Genomic DNA, 18679 nt, shown 5'->3' on the forward strand with positions numbered 1-18679 from the left:
TAACATCAGGGTGTACCTATTTATTTAGTGGGCAATCAGTACCATTAAGTTAAACTAAGTTTACCTTAGAATGTTACATATATGGCAGCAGAATGAACGTGCAACTTCAAAGTCTTCACAAAAGACCTGTTAAAACAGGAAAAAATACATTAAAGCAAAAATAAAATTTAAAAAATTGAATACAAAAACGCTAATTGGTCTGTCATGTGCCTACAGTCAACCCTAGGAATTTTGGTTGGTAGGTAGCCATGAAAACAACAACAATGACAATCACAAGACAAATGGCATTGATTGAATGCTTCTTATTTTCTAGATATTATTCTATATGAAACTCTCATGTTTTCTTCGAAGAGCTTTACAGTTCTAGTTCTAACATTAGGTCTTTGGTCCATCTTGTGTTAGTTTTCATATATGGTGTAAGGTAAGACTTCATTCTTTTGCATGTGGAATACAAAATCTCATTTATCCAAGCAGGAGTTGTACAAGGGAGTTATTTATCTTGGGTCAGTTTCTCTAGAGCAGATCCTGAGGTGAGGATTTGTGTTACAGCATTTTATTAAGGTACCGCCCTGGGAGAAGCCAGAAGGGAATGGGGGATGTAGAACAGGGAAAGGAAAAAGGCAAGTAGGGTACAGTTTCTGGTGACGTTCTAGCCCTGGTCTCATTCTTTGGGAGAACTTTGGAGGGCAAATTACAGCTTGGACCTTGTCCTCATAAGGTAGAGGTTTCCATATCCCTAGGGGGTAATGTAATTCCCAGTCACTTCCAGCTTTCTGGCCAGTCAGGAAAAATGGTTCTAGTGACTCAAGGGAAGTCTTCCAAAGGGAGATTCAGATGCAGGCTGTTTGAAGCAAATGCCAAAGGAGCTGAGGAAAAGAGTACCCATGAAAAAAGTCTGAGGGAATGTGGACCAGAGTCCCAGTGTGTTCGCTTCTGTTTCACTCACTTCACTTAACAGATTTTTAAAAAAAATAGAAGCTGGAAGAGTGGAATAACTTTCCCTAGTTGACATGATTAATAGGAAAGCTAAGAATAAGTCTAGATCTAGGACTCCAAATCTTTTGCTTTGGAGAGTTATTGGACCTGTGGGAAGAGTATGGTAAGTGGACTGTGGCAGAGATGAGCAGTTCAAATGGGATAAGCACGTACTCATCACTGACAATCATTAAGAGTCCTTCCTCCCATACCCTCCAAAAGACTGCTGTGGGGTGATAAAGACATGAATTGGAAGAGGCATGAGAATAAAGGGAGTGGTCATTTTTAAAATGTCTGTGTTCTCTCGAAATGGTGCTGGGACAATGGATATCCACATGACAAAAAAAAAAAAAAAAAGAAGAAGTTGGATCCACTACTATGTACAAATATTAAAAATGGCCAAAGACGTAAATGTAAGCACTGAAACTATCAAACTCTTAGAAGAAAGCATAGGGGTAAACTATTTGTGGCCTTGAATTTGGCAATGGTTTCTTAGATATGACAAGCACAAGCAGCAACAGAAAAAAATAGATTCATTGGATTTCATAAAAATAAACCTTTTATGCTTCAAAGGATACTATCAAGAAATTAAAAAGACAACACAACAAATGAGAGAAAATAACTTGCATCTAGAATATATATGTATACACATATGTAATACATCATATATCATATACATTCATATATGAATATAAATATAAAATAATTACAATTCAATAATTAAAAGACAACATATTACAAATAAAAACTACAATATAGAAAAAGGGTCTGTGATATAGTTTGGCTGTGTCCCCACCCAAAATTTCATCTTGAATTATAATCCCCATAATCCCCATAATCTCCACGTGTCAAGGGTGGGACGAGGAGGAGGTAACTGGATCATGGGGTCGGTTTCCTCCATGCTGTTCTCATGATAATGAGTGAGTCTCATGAGATATTATGGTTTTATAAGCGTCTGGCATTTCCCCTGCTTGCACTGACTCTGTCCTGCCGCCCTGTGAAGAAGGTGCCTTCATCTCCTTTGCCTTCCACCAGATTATAAGTTTCTTGAGGCCTCCCCAGCAATGAGGAACTGTGAGTCAATTAAATCTCTTTCCTTTATAAGTTACTCAGTCTCAGATATTTCTATATAGCAGTGTGAGAATGGACTAATACAGTCTGAATGGGCATTTCTTCAAAGATAATACAAAAATGGCCCATGCACATATAAAAAGATGCTCAAGATCATTAGGTATCAGAGAAATGCAAGTCAAAGCCACACTCTCTAGAATGGCTTTAATAAAATATACATATAGATAATAACCAGAGTTCAAAAGGATGTGGAAAAATCAGAACACTCATCCACTGCTGGTAGCAATGTAAAATGGTGCAGCTACTGTCTGGCAGTTCCTCATAAAACTAAACACAGTTTTTTTGGTTTCGACCCAGCCATTCTACTCCCAGGTATATATTCAAGAGAAATGAAAATAGGTGACCAAACAAAAACCTGTACACAAATGTTTACAGAAGCAGTATTAATAACCAAGTGTCCATTGATGGATAAAATTGAGTATGTCCATAAATTGAATATTATTAAGCCAGAAAAATGAAGTCCTGAAACATGCTACAAAATGGATGAACCTTGAAAACATTATGCCCAGTGAAACAAGACCACATATAATATGATTCCATTTATATGAAATATACGGAGTAGGTGAATCTACAGAGAAAGTAAATTGGTGTTTGCCTTGGGCTGGGGGAAGGGGAGGATTGGCCAATGGCAACCAAAGAGCAATGTGTTTCTCTTTGGGGTGACAAAAGATGTTCTAAAACTGATTGTGGTGATTGTTGTACAATGCTGTGAATATGCCAAAAACCTTTGAATTATATACTCTAAATGAATGAATTGTATGTTATATGAATTATATCTCAATAAAATTGCAATATAAAAAAACTTCTATGCCCTAATATTAATTGAAATAATTCTGTGGGGAAACATTCAGCCTGAAATTTGCAAAGCAAAGCATTTATACAGGGCCATGCTGGCAGGGGTTTTTATGGTCATCTTGGCTACTTCACAGCTTCAAGTGTGAACTTTCTAAACAGAGCTGGTATCAGGTTGTGGAAATGCTCATCGAGAACAGTCACCAAACAACAGCTGTTCCAGAGCAGACCCTGCCTCATCCATGATAATTGCATATGCTGCCCACTTTGTGGGACAAAGTGAATCCTGGAAGCTGAGTATTTGAAAGAGCTTGTTGGCCCTCTCTGTTCCTACAACCAATGCATGGATTGGAGGCAGTCGGGGGGGCCTTGTCTGAGCTGCTCTTGGAGTTGTGTGAGACCCAGTGCACATCGCTCCCTCAGTGGCCTCCAGATTGAAGACGATTTCTTGTGAAATCAGCAGGGTGGGCAGCTGAAGAGCGTGTGAATATTGTGCATTTGTAAATATTTGAGCACATCTGCTTAGCTCCCTCCCAAAAAGCCACTGGGAAAACCCGCTTTGCATTGTGCCATGCAATGCTGTTACCCTGCACTAATTGTCAAATCTGTTGAGTGCTTTTCTCCTGCACACAAAAATTAAACATTGCTCTCCTCATTCATGATTAATTCAGCTGCAGTGCTGCACTGTGTCACACTGCATTTTTTAAAGTAATTGTTAAATTCTACCTCATAATCAGAGCAGTTTTAATTAACTTTTTGTCAGTTAATCTTTTTTCCTCATACATTTTCCATATCTAGTGTGTATACAGTGCGTCTCTGCCCAGGGGTTTGCAGCCCCTCGATATGAATGCTTAAGCTCTGTCAGTGCTGATGGGTGTGTCATGTGCCCATGCGGAGAGGAGGCCTCCTAGGCTCATTCTGCTCAGCTTTCTTAGGGCTAGCTGGTCATGTGATTTGCATTAACGAGATCCGCCACAGTGAACTTATTTACAGGCTTCAAAGTTCAGGCTTTCTTTTCTCTTCCTCCTAGATAATGTGTTTCCTGTGCCTAGGAGCGATATGGCACTAGAAGTAAGAAAGGTGGACATATAGGGCAAGGGGAGTGATATCCAACTGGAATGTAGAGCAAACCTTGACTCTTGCTTGCAGAGCTAGCCTGTACTTAGCATACTTCCTTCAGCATCTCTGACCTTGGCAAGATTACCAAAGTCACATTTTCACATGCTTGAACTTGTTTTTGCATAGTTCGTCCACCAACTCAATGCACTGTATCAACTTACAGCTTTACTCATTCACATTTTTTACTTCTCAGATATTTCTCATGTGTACGTAACAAAGGAAATCAAATTCCATATTAAATTGTGCACGTCCGTGTTCTTTTCTTTCTCACAAGTTGTCTTTATTTAAAAGCAATAATGTGTAGCTTTTCTAAAAGTTTTAAAATGGTCACATCTGTCTGATAGTGCCACTACTGTTACTTCTAGCAAAAGCAGCCACTTTTGGGTATTTATAGGACATATTTTTCAGGATATCACATCAGTTTTCCAGTGTTAAAAAGCATAAGATTGAGGAAGTAGGAACTGATAATTCCCTATTTTAGAATCTGATGCTAAAATGCTGAGAGATTAAATAAACACACCAGATGCTCAAATTGCCAGTTAAGTTATTTAAACACAGTGTGGCCCAAACCCTAGAAAAGGGAATACATTCACTCCACGAACACTTGTGCTGAGGTGTCGCCATATTGAATTTGTTAATTAACCTGTTCTATCCAGAATTTATCTTAAGGATTAAATGCTATTCAAATAAAAATTTTGCTAGAAGTTCGTACTAAAGAATTACATTTAAAAGTACCTCTAAAACAAACTGCTTTCTAAATAAAATGTTTTGACTTCCAAAAGATTAACAGTGTGTGGGCTCCAGAGTCTGTATTCAAATCTTAAATATGTCATTTACAAAGTAAGTGGGCAGGCAAGTATCTTTACCTCAGTCCTGTTTTCCTCATCTGTAAAACGGGGATAATACTATTTCCTATCATCATACAGCTTTTATAATGATGAAAAGACACGATTCTAATATACTTAGCACAGTGTATGTTCTCAATAAAATGGTGATGAAGTGATGGCTTGCCTTTTTCTCTGTGCCTGATATCAGAGTATCTATATCACTATGTATACAGAGCACAGTGGGCCCGAGTACTTGTCACAGCATTCATCATGGTCTGTCCTGTCTCTGTCTCACAGGAGGAAGCTCCACCCTGTGAGCTCAAGCTCCTGGAGAGTTTCACATCTTGTTTAATTTGTGTCTCCTATAGTCCTAACACAACATCTGTGTTATGTGAACGTTCAAAAGATTATTGCTAAATCATAATTGAATCCTCCTTTTTGTTCTTTTACTCAGTCAACAATATTTAGAACACTCTACAGCTGAAAGATTAATAAGGCTTAGTTCCTGTCCTCAAATCATTCAGAATCGAGTGAGGAGTGATCTGTATGTAGACCGGTAATTTCAGAACTTCATGGAATATGGTTGTTTGGCTTCCTGCAGCTGCCAAAGGCTTTACTGAAAAAACAACATGTATCTGGGCCTTGAAAGAGCAAAGGTTTTACCCAGATTGAGTCTGAGGGTAGGTCACTTAAGACAACCTGAGTAGAGTGTGTATGCAAAGGGGCAGAATCACGAAAGAGAGCATGTTCAGGAAATTGTGGGAGTGGTGTGTGAGAAGATTCTAGTACACAGGAAGATCAGTACCAAAAGTTTGTAGCAAATATCACACTCTCATCCTATGAGCCCATTCCTATCATCTATATGTGCTAAAAATCTACAGAATCCTTGGACAGGCAGCTGTGGTGACTGCAGAAGACAGGGAGGTGGGAAAAACACAAAATAGGTGCAAAAGTTCCTGGTGAATGCCTCAGGGGTGATTAGAGTAGGAAGTAGTATGAATAGAAATGGAGTGAATTTAAAGAGTTAGAGGTAACCGAGACTGGCTATGGAACAGCCGAGAGATAACTTTGTCATTTGTTACCCATTAAAAAAACCATTTATATTTCCCTTATTTAATCCTTTTGTTGTGTGTATGTGGGTGGAAATGAACTTTAATTCTATTCTGTATTTTGTGCTTTTTAAGAATTCTTATTTCCTCTTTGTTTTCAAGTACAAAGTAGAATGGTTCTAATCCAGTTTTGATTTGTCAAGTATGATGGGAACATAGATGTCACAGCAATTGTCCAAATTTACTTTATTTTTGAAATCCCATAAATATGTTGTTTACAATTATTCCCCAAGGGTATTAATTTTTACCTAGGAGTGTTTTTTATTCTTATTATTATACTTTAGGTTTTAGGGTACCTGTGCACAATGTGCAGGTTTGTTACATATGTATCCATGTGCAATGTTGATTTCCTGCACCCATTAACTCGTCATTTAGCATTAGGTTTATCTCCTAATGCTGTCCCTCCCCCCTCCCCCCACCCCACAACAGTCCCCGGAGTGTGATGTTCCCCTTCCTGTGTCCATGAGTTCTCATTGTTCAATTCCCACCTATTAGTGAGAACATGCGGTGTTTGGTTTTTTGTCCTTGCGATAGTTTACTGAGAATGATGTTTTCCAGTTTCATCCATGTCCCTACAAAGGACATGAACTCATCATTTTTTATGGCTGCATAGTATTCCATGGTGTATATGTGCCACATTTTCTTAATCCAGTCTATCGTCGTTGGACATTTGGGTTGGTTCCAACTCTTTGCTATTGTGAATAGTGCCGCAATAAACATACGTGTGCATGTGTCTTTATAGCAACATGATTTATAGTCCTTTGGGTATATACCCAGTAATGGGATGGCTGGGTCAAATGGTATTTCTAGTTCTAGATCCCTGAGGAATTGCCACACTGACTTCCAAAATGGTTGAACTAGTTTACAGTCCCACCAACAGTGTAAAAGTGTTCCTATTTCTCCACATCCTCTCCAGCACCTGTTGTTTCCTGATTTTTTAATGATGGCCATTCTAACTGGTGTGAGATGGTATCTCACTGTGGTTTTGATTTGCATTTCTCTGATGGCCAGTGATGATGAGCATTTCTTCATGTGTTTTTTGGCTGCATAAATGTCTTCTTTTGAGAAGTGTCTGTTCATGTCCTTTGCCCACTTTTTGATGGGGTTGTTTGTTTTTTTCTTGTAAATTTGTTTGATTTCATTGTAGATTCTGGATATTAGCCCTTTGTCAGATGAGTAGGTTGCAAAAATTTTCTCCCATTCTGTAGGTTGCCTGTTCACTCTGATGGTAGTTTCTTTTGCTGTGCAGAAGCTCTTGAGTTTAATTAGATCCCATTTGTCAATTTTGGCTTTTGTTGCCATTGCTTTGGTGTTTTAGACATGAAGTCCTTGCCCATGCCTATGTCCTGAATGGTATTGCCTAGGTTTTCTTGTAGGATTTTAACCCCATTTTCTCAGCCCAAAATCTCCTTAAGCTGATTAGCAACTTCAGCAAAGTCTCAGGATACAAAATCAATGTACAAAAATCACAAGCATTCTTGTACACCAATCACAGACAAACAGAGAGCCAAATCATGAGTGAACTTCCATTCACAATTGCTTCAAAGAGAATAAAATACCTAGGAATCCAACTTACAAGGGATGTGAAGGACATCTTCAAGGAGAACTACAAACCACTGCTCAATAAAATAAAAGAGGATACAAACAAATGGAAGAACATTCCATGCTCATGGGTTGGAAGAATCAATATCGTGAAAATGGCCATACTGCCCAAGGTAATTTATAGATTCAATGCCATCCCCATCAAGCTACCAATGACTTTCTTCACAGAATTGGAAAAAACTACTTTAAAGTTCATATGGAACCAAAAAAGAGCCCGCATCGCCAAGTCAGTCCTAAGCCAAAAGAACAAAGCTGGAGGCATCACGCTACCTGACTTCAAACTATACTACAAGGCTACAGTAACCAAAACAGCATGGTACTGGTACCACAACAGAGACATAGATCAATGGAACAGAACAGAGCCCTCAGAAATGATGCCGCATATCTACAACTATCTGATCTTTGACAAACCTGACAAAAACAAGAAATGGTGAAAGGATTCCCTATTTAATAAATGGTGCTGGGAAAACTGGCTAGCCATATGTAGAAAGCTGAAACTGGATCCCTTCCTTACACCTTATACAAAAATAAATTCAAGATGGATTAAAGACTTATATGTTAGACCTAAAACCATTAAAATTTTTTTTTTTTTTTGAGACGGAGTCTCGCTCTGTCACCCAGGCTGGAGTGCAGTGGCGCGATCTCGGCTCACTGCAAGCTCCGCTTCCCGGGTTCACACCATTCTCCTGCCTCAGCCTCTCCAAGTAGCTGGGACTACAGGCGCCCACCACCGCGCCCGGCTAATTTTTTGTATTTTAAGTAGAGACGGGGTTTCACCGTGGTCTCGATCTCCTGACCTCGTGATCCGCCCACCTCGGCCTCTCAAAGTGCTGGGATTACAAGCATGAGCCACCGTGCCCGGCCTACCTAGGAGTGTTTTATAATTCCATTCACAATTTGTGAGTCCCCATGGAAATTGTGCTGAGGTAGCAACCTTATTAATACAAAATTCTTGGATTTATATTCTTTAATTTATAATAATTTCTAAATTTATAATTTAAAATATATATTAAAAGAGGCTACAATAAAACTATCATAACCATTAAATCAACACTCAAGAATATATGAATTTCTGGAAATTCCTCATGGTGATAAGAGCATTTATTTCCTGTTGATAGAGACAGGAAAATACGTTAAAGGCTTACTTTACATGTTTAATTTCAAAGAAATATAACTGTGCCATGAAATATCAAATAATTTTGGAATTGTATTTTTAACCAAAAATAAAAGACCAGTAAATTTTAGACTGTTAAATTTGTACAGTATTTTGGCATGAACATTCTTCAGATTTCAGGTAATATAAAGACAAACACAGATAAAGTAGAGTTCACTGATATTTATTGTTTATTGTATGTAAGCATTCATACTGAGCCCCTTTAAAATCTGCTTTTCAATTTTAGAACTCTATAATCTAAATTTATTTAAATTTTCTAGGCTTGTCATACAAATCATTTCATTATAATTAAAAAATGAATAAAATTTTGCTAGGTTTGTGGAAGACTTCGGATCATGGACATATGTGATTTGACTACAAACTCAATAAAATTACTAATTACTAAGAAGGGATCCCTTAGGACATCCTTTTAGAATTCAAAGCCCATGATGTTAAAATCTATTTTGTAATTGAGTATTTCCAAACTAATATCAAATAGCAAGTCTTTAATTAGTGTGGATAAAATTAAAATTTACTTACAGAAAATTAAACTGGAATTTGAAGTTCTCATAATAAACCAATATGAAGTGGAGAAATTCAATTTCACAGCCTCTTTTCTTTCGTAATGTATAATAACTTTTATTTTTCATTGTTATTTCACATAACAGATCATTTTAGAGCAAACTTTGTGAAGAATCCTAAAAGTGTGTAACTATCTTTTACATAAAAATGCTTTAGAGTAAAGAGATCTCAGTTTGGAATCTGGGTCTTATACACTCAAAATGGCTGAGTTTTGGGGCAGGAAATGGCACTTTTAATATGTCCTAAACCTCAGAATGTAACCTCCATTTATCCTGTAGACAAGTAAAGCAATGAAAAAATGCCAGATTTCTAAAACAAAAAAAAACAAAAAATCCACTTCTTTTAGTATTGATGAACAGTGTGTGAGTCATTACTACCTAAAAGTGTCAGCTGGGATTAGAACAAACAATCAACAAAAATAACGCAGCTATGGTAAGGATAGAAGTGAATTCTGGAATCAACAGTAAATAAATAAATACATAAAATCTTGTGCTGCCTTAGGCTTTACTGCACTGAAGATACAGTCTGCAGAATTTTTATTGGCACTCTGCCATCCTTATTTTCATTTATCTGCCTCAAAGCATCATTTCAAAAAGTGCAAAAGCATGTTGTTGATAAAGTAGATTGTTTATAGCTGAATTGAAAATTTCAGAACAACACGTACTGTAATAACGTCAGGGAGGAAGGTCTGGGAAGACTGCAGCTGCAGCTTTTTTAAACCTATGTCAACATCACTGTTAGAAATTGGAAGATGTGTTATTCTGCCCTACAAAATTTAATAAGGAAATTTTTATAAACTGTATTAAGTGGCAAGTATTACCAACAGCCATAAAGTCTGCTGAGTTTTTATTTACTGAAATGCTTTCCTAGCACATTGTTCCCATATTGCAGTCTCCTTTATAGTGTTGTGTTTTGTAATGTACTCAGCTACTCAGGGGTGATTTCGGTGATAGTAAATCCTGGGCCTATGAGTCCCCATGTGTACCATAGTAATTTTAATACTTCTATAGTTAAGTACTGTTGGGTATAAATTTCAGCACCAACTTTAGCTGCTTCAGTGTTTTTTTCTTGTGACTGTTTTTGCAAAAGCACATTCAATAAATATGAAATAAGAAAAATGCTTAAACAAATGACATAAAGAAGTGAGATGGTACTTTTTTTATTTATATGGCTAAATATCATAGCTGATATAGTTTATGTATTCCATTCAATGTGTAACTGTTTTTACTGTTGAATTTTATTATGTTATGTTAATTATTTTTTAAATGAAAACACTAATTTTCCTAAACTGAGTTCCCCAGGCCACTGGGGTTTCTAGAAGTGTTACTTGGTATTCCTGAAAAAAAAAAAAAGTTTCTGTGGTCAATTGTGTTTGATAAGAAGTGCTGAGTTGAACAAAGCTGGATTTCTTTTTTGATTTTTTAGTATTTTATATGCAACATGCAATGTTAATCTCTAAGATATGTCATTTCCTAACATAAGCGTCCTTTTGTCCTTTTTTTTCTTTTAACAAACTTATTTAGCAGTTGTTGAACACCAGTGTTCTATATAACATTGCAGGACATGCTGGTTTAGAAAGATGTAATATATTTAGTACATTGAGATTTAAGCAAAGCTCTTGCATCTAAACTTTCAGTGTTTAGAGAGATCAATGCTGAGCATAGAACACTTTGTAAAATCTTACTATTTGTGGAATAAATTAATGAATCCTAGAATGAAGGCTATCTTGCTAATAAATGAATGCCTGACGAGCCAGTTGGTACACTACTCTACTGCTGAAGCCAGTGGCTTTGTATTAATCTTGAGGATTGTGTTGAATTATCCTCTCATCCAAATTGTCTGCTGGAAAACTGATTCTTTGGCATTTGTGTATGATCTACCCTTTTCTCCTTCCATTCTAGGATCTGTTAGACTTGCTTTTAAAATTTTTCCTAGAATTTATTCTTAGAATTAGATCTTAGCTCTTAGAAGCTCTTTGTCTTTTGTGTTCTTCAATTTTACTATCATATGACTAATCTGTCATCCCTTGTCGTCTAAAGTCCTTCTTTTCCATTTTATTATGTGATTTTTCATCATAATTTATTCAATTTTTTAATCTTTTTCCTACTATTATTTTCTTCTGAGTGCTTTATTATTTGTTAGTAATATTACTTCTATCCTCATCCTTTAAGTTCATTTTTAAATTGCTGTTTTTAATTTTTTTCCAGTGTTTTCCAATTCAACCTGACTTTTTCAGTAAATTAATTTTTGTTTTGACTGTGTCCATTCTGATTAGAGATTCCAGATAAAATAGTGAACATCCAGTTAAATTTGAATTTCAGATATTATGAAAAAATTTTAGTACAAGCATGTCCTGCTTTGCCTCTTATATCATGTTGGACATATTTATACCTAAAAGAATGTAGCTATTCATCTAAAATTCAAATTTTACTAGGAATCCTCTATTTTTATTTGCTAATTCTGTTTCTTCTGTTTCCTCTCTTTCTACATACTAAACTTTAGGGTATTTTTTGTTTTTGATTTTTTTTTTTTTTTTGCTTTCACAATCAGCAAACTTATCTCTAAAAATCCCCCCCCCTTTTTTTTGGCAATAGTATTCTCCTGTCCTAGGAATGAACAAATATAAATAATTAATATGAACTTTTAAGGAAAACTTTAATAGATATCCCCGATGTGTTGAAAATAGAATGAAGAGTACCTTGGATTGATGAAGCATTAGGCTATTCAAAACTACAGCAAATTGATTTTCAAACTTTTTGGGACTGCTGTCTAGTGATATAGGATATTGTCAACTGCTATAACAATGGATTCCCAAATGCATCATGTCTCAAAAACAGTAGATCCTTTTTCCTTGTTAACATGAAAACTCTGAGTGGGTAAAAAGTCTAGGATTTTCAGTAGCCATGGTGTTGGTTCCTTCCACACCTATATTTTACGTTCACCCTTGTTACCCCCATCCTGGTCAAGGAGCCAAGCATGGAAGAACATGCACAGAAGTTGTCTAGTGGCTGAAACCCGAAAGTGATACCCTTCAAATTTGCTCACATCCTGTTTGTTGGAATTCAGTCACACAGCCATGCCTCACTGCAAGGGAGTCTGCAAAATGTAACCCAGCTCTTTCCAGGAAGAAGAAGAAGAGAAGATAGACTTTAGTGTGTAGTTAAAATTTGCTGTCACATAAACATGCTCACATGCTCAAATGGTTATGCTAAAGAAGTATGAAAGCAACTTCATGGATAATGGCTACAGCATATTTTACTTTCCTGGAATTCATAATTGGATTTTTTGCTTCATTTATAATTATTTGTTGATGTGATTAAATAGCACAGGTGCCTCTATGAGAAAATAAAATAAAATAAAATATTTTGACATTAAATTGACATTTCTCGATTCAAGGAATGAACAGACTACTCTACTCTACTCTAATATTTAACAGATTAATTGTTGAGCTAGATATCCAAGGTGGTTTGGGAAAGACAAGGTGGTTATATGTAGAATATGGGTAAACCATTCAACAAAGCGGAGTGAGGAAGCCTGCCAAGGTATGCGAGTACCTCTTTAGCAGATGAATCGGAAACTTCTGTTTGCAGAGCTGTCAACATAGCCCCTCTCCTAAATACTAATTGCTTAACAAACAAGATATTAAGATCTTTAAAATAAGTGTTTCTTTGTCCTATATGTGTATTTATAAACGTAGAACGGAAATCTCTACATGCAAAATATTTAGAGTTAGATGGTGTTGTAGGTAATTAGTGAGAAAGGCTGTATGTTTTCTCATCCACCTGCTGGTAGAAGCAGATGGTAGTTTATTTCTGCCCATGTGACCTACAGATTCTTCAGGTTTACCACAATACTATGACTATGGTAATATCATTGTTTCCTTCCCAGGTATGGTTAAATCTCTGGTGTCTATAAATAGTTTGTTTTCCTTCTTTGCTTCACCAACCTTTTGAGAAGAAATGCAATGATATGGGTCTTGCCGTGTGAAAAAAAAATTAAATAATGCTTTTAGAAGCATATTTTCCCCTATAAAAACAGTTATATTTTTTGATAGAAAAAAATGCTATGATTTTCAATCTTACAATGAGAAGGAACCCTTTGGGGGTGTACATCCTGTTTGGTTTTAGCAAAGCACAAAGCAAAACAAACACAATAAAATGCAGTGCTGTGCAGAGTCAACCCACAGCCATTAACACCCATCTCTAAGCTTTGCCTCATGCCTAGATATTTAGCTCTTCATTCTTTTACAACAAAGAATGTGTACTTTATAATTTTATTAGCTTCTTAAACTAGATACATTGTGTTCATTCAGCACATTTCATTTGAGTATAGTATGTCCAAATAGAGTTAATTTTTACTTCTTTCCTTTAATTACCCTTACCTAGTTCTAAAAATTACATTAAAAGATAAAATGAAAAAGTACAAAGGACACTTTATGCAACATCTGCTTAATCTTAGTACTCAAATGTGTTAATGAAACTAATAAGATGAAAATAATCCATGAAAAGATGCTAGATTATGGTTGTAAAATCAGTACCTGATAGTCTTTTCTCTTAGGAAAAACCATTACAGTAGGAGATACAAACATTTGAAGCCTGCTACAGCTCATTGTCTAGTTGTTATTAGAGCAGCTTGTCTTTTCTTAAAAGCCTATTCTAGGTGATTTTTCTTGTTAACCCTCAGCATCACTTACTGTTAGTTTGTTTTAAGCTTTGCCAAGGCTCTTGAGTGATGTCTTCCAAAGAGTTTATTTACATGTGGTGGGCAGGACTTGAAATGTTTTTTCACTAAGCTCTTCCTGATGTCTACAAACGTGGTTATTTTAATATCACACTTTTCATTTTAAATGAGCTTATTATATATATATATTTTTTAATAATGCATTGATGGTCAAGGCTTTTGGTTTCCTTCCTTTCATTGCATTAAAGGCTGTGCAATTAGCTGAAAAGGCAAATAAATTTTAGAATTCTAGTCTTCAATACACCCGGTCTTGAAGACTCAGTGAATGACTCTCACAGGGCTATGTCTTGCCTCTATTCAAGACCATGGACATATCCACTCATTGTAATGTGTCTGTGCTTCCTCTTAGGATGGCAATACCTCGTTTCTTTTTTTCCAAGGGCTATTTTGTAAGCCTAAAAAGACTGATGTAGAAATATTATAGAAAAATTACTGTGAACAAAAGCAAAATGTTAGTATTAAAATTCAGTAGCAGGTTAGTTACGTGTACACTAAATGCTTTGAGGATTTGAAGCTTCTCTATCAAAATGTGTCCCTGGGATTAGCAGCACAGGCATCACCTGGGAGCTTGCTAAACACTCAGGATCCTACCCCAGATTTACAGAATTGGATTTGCATTTCAGCAGGATTCTACAGGTGTTTAATATGCACATTAAACTTTAAAAAACTTTTACACTAAAAAGCAACCCTGAGAATTGTGTATGGTGATCTCAGTTCTACAGATAAGGAATCTGAGGCTCAGAGAGGCTAACTTGTACGACTTGAGAATTTAAGCTCAGGTCTGTTTGAAGCTCACATTCGCACATTTCCACCACACTTTACTGCTTTCAGTGCACTGTAGCTAGTTTTTAAAGACAAGTGCAAAATTATCACCTTTTTTTTTTCTATTTTTACTAGGTTTTGACTATGCTGGCAACATTCTCCAGAAGGACTAACACAAATTCTGATGACAGTGAAGTCATGCATTGCTGAGGAAGACCAAGTTTGGTGGGAAGATCAACAGCATAGATTTTCTGTGGCTTTGCACAGTTCTATTTTTGAATGCTTGGAGGATCTTATTTATTAGAGCGTGTTTGCAGAAACTGTCAGTAAACATCTTTTCTTTGTTAATATTTAACCCACCAACTCTTTCAAGCTTCCATCTTTTCCAGCCTCACAGTCCCACATGCTTTTTAATACACTAATAGCACCAAACTGTCTCCATGGTGCAATAAAAGTCTTCTATTTTATGACTTCCTTGAATTACTACCCTAACTTATAATTTGCCAGATTTGTTTTTGCCTTCAAATCCCTTACTTCATTGTAACCACATGAAAAATGTTACACCCTGTACATTTTTCTCCCCAAAGTCTAATGCTTATTTTTAATATACTAATAGTTCTTGCCCAGAATAATTTAGTCTTGCTGCCATCCAGAATGTTTTATTCACCATTCAAAAAAACTTTCAGAAAGTTCCTCTGTAAAATATTGGAAAATATTTGAAGTAGCTCTAATGACTATTGAAATTGAGTATACTTTGATTAGATTACATAATTGACAAAAATCCCCCAAAGAGTTTAGGGAAACAAGAAAACATCAGATTGGCCGTTTAGATGCTTTCCAGACTTACTTTTTAATGCTAACATGTTTCCAGAGGATTCATGGGCTGAGTTTCTGGAAGCCAGGGACATTGCTTTTTGAGTGGCAACTGTAAATACCTTGATTTTTATCCAAAACAAGTGAAACAGTGTGATTTCAGTTGGAGATAATTTTATTTTTATTGTATTTATTTAAGTGCCAGAAGGTGGGGATGGGGTTAGTTTATAGCTTCCTGTCCTAAGGAAGGGGAGATAAACTTGTAAAAACAAAAAGTATGTAAGCATCAGTCTTCTCTCTTTTATCATAGCTCGAAGGGTTGACACCAGTCTTGTGTGTGTGTGTGCGTGTGTAATAAAAGATTAAGCAGAAGGAAAGGACAGTGCAGAAGTGATAGTGATGGGCAGTTCTCCCACTCACCATGAAGACCATAATTTATATAATAATTAAAGCACTTCCCAGTGGATCTATGTGTCTAGGACATTGTGGTCTCTGGAACAGAATCTGATTAATACCTTTACATATTCCTTCTCTTGCATTGCCAACAATGCAGACTCTTCAAAGTAGAAGAGCTGAGCAGGTAGTAAGTTGGTTTCAAGCGTATATCTCTTAGCTTAGAACTTTTGTCCAAGATGCTAGGGGACTATGCCAATTTGTATGCAATTGAACCAAACACAAATGCTCTCTGGATTTCTAACTAAGAAGGTTTAGAGCATGTAAGGCAGTGAATAGACAGGGCAGGGTCAAGTACTCTTCACCACACGTAAAGCAGCTGAGTTAGGCTATTGAATATAACAATGTACAGATTGAATTGCTGGAGAAAATGTGTTTTTGGCCTCTTAGCTGGATATACCAATCAGGAAATACTGAGGAAAGTTGTCTCTTCTCATATCCATTATACTTCTGAAATAGTAAAGAAGACGTAAAATACATTGATTTAGGAACAGAATTCCGTTGACTGACCACTGTTATAATTTTCGTAGAAACCTTTTTTATTTTAGTTGATTTTACTAAATACTGATCATACAGCTTGCATAGTTGCTGATATGTAGCAAGTTCTCAGGAAAATTAGCTATCTTATTGTAAATAATAGTGATAAAAATTTAGAATTTTTTAACATAAAATTGATCCCAATTATTGAGGAAAATATTGTCACAGTCTTTTAAGTAAATTTCTCTTATAAGCCTGATAAAACACAATTCTTTGCTGGAAAACATAGTGTGGTTTTTACATGGAAAATATTATAATACTTTAAGAATACTTTGTTTGTATTGTAACATTTGAGATTTATAAAACATATTCCATTGAATTTAGCATTATAATTTTATTCTTTCCAGAAAAACATAAAAATATAAAATGAAACCGGGACTTTTGCTTCAAGATGAATTAGACTGTCAGAAGAACACTTCCACTGAATACTCCCAGAATATCTCTTTATAAGAGAGGTTATAAGGCATCAAAGACTTGAGTAGGCAAGATGGCAGAGAGAAGGAAAGAACAGAGAAGTGATCTTAACATTCAGCTCTGCTTTTACATTGGAGGTGTTTGCTAATTAGCAGGTACTGGCAAATAGGCAGAAAAGGTCAACAGAGTTTTCAGCACTTTTAGGTATACCCCTAAAGGGCTACACCCTACTTGTGAGAGAAAACAAATGAAAGTTTTGCAAAGACCAAAACTGGGATTCAAAGCTGAGCATAATGTCAGATTGAATTAAAGTGATATGTCTGACAGAAGCAAAAGTAAATCCTCCCTGGAGATAGATCACATTGCCTAGATCCTCAAATAATCTCTATGATTTTTTGTACAAAATATCCTGTAGTCAAGTAAAAATTAAAATGTACTAAGAGACAAGATGAAATGACCAGAAATTATGATAAAAATGAACAATAAAAACAATCCACTAGAAGTCTAGATACGGCAGTTACTAGATGGAAATGTTAAAATAACCATAATTACAGTATTAAAAAATAGTGAGATAAAAATTTTATCAGGTAATTTTTATTATAAAAAGGAATCAAATGGATATACTCTGCTCAAACAATTAAATAACTAAATTTAAGAACCTCATAGATGCTTTTAATAATAGGGCAGATAAGCTAAAGGAAAGATGAATGCACGAGAAGAGAGGTCAGTAAAACGTATTGAAAGTGAAGCACGGGGGGAAAATACGCTTATTTCTGGAAAGAATGTAAGAGACATCGATGACATTAAAAAAAAAAAAACACTAAGGTATGACATATGTGTGATTAGAATACTAGAAGGAGAATAGGAAGAGAAGGAAGTAACACTATTTGAAGAGATAACAGCTGAGATAAAAGATATAAAGAAATTTAATAAATGTGTTAAACCCCAGCCAGTTTGCATATAATAAAAACTGTATCTACAAAAATTAGAATAAAACTACTAAAAACCAAAGAGAAAATCTTAAAAGTAGCTGGATAAAAAGGACAGATCAGAATTTCATGTACCGGAAACCTAAAAGTAAATTTTTATTTTTTTTCCCCTGATATCCACAGCTCTGGACTTGAGGCAGCCTTCAACTTAGAAGTCAGCTCCAGAGGGAACACCAGGACATTTGCTCTAGTTTTAGCCTGAGGTGCAGAAGAGAAGAATCCTAAACCTTGGAGTATAAATAAATCCCCTGGGAGTTTTTTGTTGTTGTTGTTTTGTTTTCTTTATTCTACTCTCTTGTGTAGCTATGATGGTGTAGTGACAGTGGCAGCAGAAGGGGCCCACAGGCACCTGAAACTCTCTGATCAGAGAAGTTGTGACCCGAGGAGGATGGGGAAAATGCCTGTTGCTTTTTTTTTCTCCTCCTCCCTTTCCACCACTTAGTTCTGGACACAGATACAGTCAAGGCAGAGTGAAGTAGCTATTGTCCAAGCCTTCCTGATGGACAACAGAAATGGAGACCCTCAGGAAGCTAAAAAGTACAGTGAAATTACAGTGAGGAGTTTAGAAAAAATGACCGCTTAATGTTGCTCATGAACTCTTGGGCTGACTCCTAAGCTGCCTATTCACAGATCTAACCCTAAACAATATATAAAAGGCTTTGAGAAAACTGTGGGATATAC

The sequence above is a fragment of the Nomascus leucogenys genome, chromosome 22a, assembly GCF_006542625.1.
Source record: "Nomascus leucogenys isolate Asia chromosome 22a, Asia_NLE_v1, whole genome shotgun sequence".
In the NCBI taxonomy this organism is placed as follows: domain Eukaryota; kingdom Metazoa; phylum Chordata; class Mammalia; order Primates; family Hylobatidae; genus Nomascus; species Nomascus leucogenys.